Genomic DNA, 4,126 nt, shown 5'->3' on the forward strand with positions numbered 1-4,126 from the left:
TGGGGAAAATCATTTATTTAAGTTGAAATTTGTATTAGATATCCAGGTAGTAATGTCAATATGCCATCTGGAATTCCGGAGGAAATTGAGGGTTGCAGTTATATATGGGAGTTGTCAGAATATATCTGATCTTCCACCTTGAGGACTTTTGCATTTCCTTGTATATTTTTACTCTGTATGTTATCTACTTGGTTTTTTTAAAATTATTATTATTCAGGTATTTGGTTAAGTGTCACCTTTTTAGAAAGGTCTTCCTTGGCTGCACTACACAAAGTGGCCTTCTTTGTCCACTTTGTCATATAACCCTGCTTGAGTTTATCTATCCAGCTGTCTGGCTAGCTATCTCCCTATTTTCTATTATCTATCATTTTATATTTATTTATGATTGTTACTTTTTTAATTGTTGTGAATTTCTCTTCAAAGCACTACTTACCACAAATTTTGTTTTGATAATTTGCTTTCTGGTTGATTATCTAAACTCCCACAAAAATGAGTTCTGTGAAGCCATAGACCATGGCTATCTTATTTAGTGTTGCATTCCCAGTGCCTAGCACAGGTCCTACAATAGTAAATGCACACTCAGTATCTGTTTACTAATTGAGCATTGTTGTGCTCTGCTGAGGGTTTATGCGTTTCAAGTCCTTGACTCCAGACACTCGCTATGCCAATTCAGAAAGGTGGGTACTGCATAAACAGCTTGAAGTTTATCTGCTACCAAAGTATAGAATGGTCCATTTACTTTGAGGCTGGTATCTTTTGAGGCTTTCCTGGGACAAGGGGACCTCTGTGAAAATACTCCCACCTCTCTTTAAGGGTAACAACAAACACCTCATTTGCCTAGGCTTACTTCATGGTGTCTGCGGTCTGTCTGTAAGATAGTGATGTAAATGTTATGCCCAGACCGTTTGTTCCCCAAAGAAGACCACCAGAGTCCAGTGTCAAAGCCAAGCGGCAAGGATTTTTACTACAAGTTCGAACTTGGTCCCTCCATTTCACAGTATACAAGAGGGCCCCGAACAATGCGAGTGTTTGCTTTTTATAGCCCGAAAGTTGCAGGGGAACAAAGAAATTCTTTTGGCTCCCGCGCTTTCAGTAACCTTGAACGGCTGTCCCCTTATCAGAGACATTTTAGGTGGTGTTTGTACTGGGCTCAGGGAGTTGGAGAGATATATGGTGGTATGTGGTGGGATGGGAGGATGGGATGTGTTTGTACTAGGCTCAGGGAGTTTTGAGCCCGGGGCTGAGGAATGTGCCCAGCTCCTTTCATTCCCCCCTTTTTTTCAGGTATTTTTAGAGCCAATTTTGCGTCTTATAAGTCTGATTCTGTTTCAGCATTTACAGGTTGGTATTGGGCTCTGAGGACCATGAGTTGTACGGTGTCAAATCTCTCTTTAACAAATTGTAAAATTCTGTTAATAACATAAGGTCCTACGGTAAGCAGAAATAGTAGACTTAGCAGGGGTCCAAGGATGGGGGCTTAACAGAGAAAACATAGAGGAATTTTACCATTGGTCTGTAGCTGAAGCAAACTGCCGTGTTTTTACTTCAGTGCTTAACTTGTGTAACTGTTGGACCCGGTCCTCTACAAGTCCTGATTTATTTATGTAGAAACAACAGTCTTCTTTTAGAAATACACATGTACCACCTTTTTCTGTAGTGAGTAGGTCTAGGGCCCTCCGGTTCTGCAAGGTTACCTGAGCTAGGGACGTGAGCTGTCGCTGAAGGGAGGCAAGGGACTTAGCCGACTTCTCTATAGCAACGGCAAATTGTTGGTACAACTTGTTATTTTTTATGAGGGTGTGACCTAGGGTTTCCCCCGCCAGTCCGGCCGCAATGAAGGATGCGGTGAGGGAGATTCCTGCAATGAGGGGGAGGAATATGGCTCGTGCAGGTCTCGGTCTAGGGTCTGGGTGAATAACAGCACTAGTCCAGTTACCGGTATACCTTAGGAACTCGCCAGCAGTTAGTAGAGTCAACCGGGGAACTAATGTGACAGGGAGACACAGTAGGTTGTTAACAGAGGGACTAGGTAGGTTTTTAGATAAGGTTTTATTACACCAGAAGAATATGCCTGATGGAGCCTTTAAGGTGATATTAGGGGGCGTTGTAGTGATGTTACAGAGGCTGGAATTGGTTTCTGAGAAACAGTAGGGAAACTTCTCCTGACTGGGGTTGTTTTTAGCTCTGTCCACAGTCCATGTGTCTGGTGCTTCAGCCGCCGCAGTGATTGGTCCCAGGAGGTCGGAGGTTGGGTCCACCGGCTTGACGTGAGTGTAGTGGATCCACCACGCGATGCCTTTTACCTTTAGGGCGCTGGGTGTGGTTAGGAGTACCTGGAGTGGTCCTTTTTACCTGGGTTTTAGGGTCTCTTGTTGGTGTCGCTTGACCAGGACCCAGTCTCCTGGCTGGTATGGATGGGGTGTCGGCGGGGGACCGGTCTCATATAGTTTTTTCAGCTTGGGCCAGATTTCTTGATGAATTTTCTGCAAGGCTTGTAGGGAAAATAAGAGTTCAGAGACATTTTCTGTTTTAGACTTGAGCAGATCATCTTTTAGGCTGGGAACTAAGGGTGGGGGTCTGCCATACATAATTTTATAAGGGGTAAGGCCTAGTCTGTAAAGGGTATTACGGGCCCGGAACAGAGCGTAGGGGAGAAGGACCACCCAATCAGCGCCAGTTTCCATAGTTAATTTAGTTGAGGTCTCCTTTAAGGTCCGATTCATTTTTTTTACCTGTCCTGAACTCTGGGGCCTGTAAGCGCAATGTAGTTTTTAATTTGCCCCAAGGATGGAAGCCAAATTCTGACTTACCTTAGCAACGAAGGCCGGTCTATTATTTGACCTTATCTGGACGGGGAAGCCATACCTGGGGAGGATATCTTCCAGGATTTTTTTGTTGTTGTTGTTATAACCTGAGCAGTTTCCTTTTTGGTGGGGAATGCTTCAGTCCACCCTGAAAAAGTATCTACAAAGACAAGTAAGTACCGATACCCGTATTTTCCTGGCTTTATCTCAGTAAAATCTACTTCCCAGTAGATACCGGGCCTGGTTCCCCTGAGCCTTGTTCCCGTTGTAGCCTGGGATTGGGGGTAGGCGTTGTTAAGCTGGCAGACTTTGCAACTTGTCACAATGTTGCTGGCCATCTCGGCTGTATGTCTGAATTTGAGTTTAGAGTGTCTGATCAGGTTTATTATCCGCCGAGCACCCAGGTGGGTGGTTCGGTGGATGTTTTCTAACACTTGTTGTTCTAATTTTTCTGGTAGGATGGTTTGGTCATTAGTATCAGTCCACCACTTATTTTGGATCTGTTTTAGGAGAAGCTTGTCAATCCACTGGAGATCTTGTTCTGAATAATCAGGGAAATATGGCAAGTCCCGGGGGCCCGGGTCAGGAAGCTGGAGTGTAAGGAGTTGGCTGGGAGCCTTTGCCACCTTTCTTGCAGTTTGGTCCACCAGAAAGTTGCCTTGAGCAGTTGGAGTAGTTACTTTCTGATGCCCTGAGTGATGCACAATGGCTAACTTTTCTGGCCTCCATAGGGCTGTTAGCAGGGCTAGGATTTCTTGCTTGTTTTTTATCTCTTTTTTTTTTTAGCCGTCAGTAACCCCCGCTCCCTGTAAATGGCCCCATGTATTTGCGCCGTTGTAAAAGCATATCGGCTGTCTGTATATACCGTCAGCTTTTTCCCCGCCCTTAAGGTAAGAGCTTGGGTGAGCGCTATCAGTTCGGCCTTCTGGGCCGATGTCCCCGGGGGCAGGGGTTCCGCCCAGATTACCTCAGTCTCTGAAGTCACTGTCGCTCCAGCGTACCTCTGGCCTTGAAGCATGAAGCTGCTCCTATCAGTGAACCAGACGAGGTCGGTGTCAGGAAGTGGGCGGTCTTGCAGGTCTTCTCGAACTCCGTGCACCTGAGCTAGTATCTCGGTGCAGTCGTGGAGTGGGGCGTCCAGGTCCGGGTTGGGCAGCAGCGAGGCAGGGTTTAAGGTCGTTGGGGGCAGGAAAGTTATCCCAGGTCTTTATGGAGGGCCCTATCGAACAGGGTAGGAGAGTTTTTGAATTTTTGTGGCAGTCTGGTCCATGTTAGTTGGCCACTTATGCCCCTATTAGGGTCATTTCACTTGAAGGCGAAGA

This window comes from Macaca mulatta, chromosome 14 (genome assembly GCF_049350105.2).
Source record: "Macaca mulatta isolate MMU2019108-1 chromosome 14, T2T-MMU8v2.0, whole genome shotgun sequence".
In the NCBI taxonomy this organism is placed as follows: Eukaryota; Metazoa; Chordata; class Mammalia; order Primates; family Cercopithecidae; genus Macaca; species Macaca mulatta.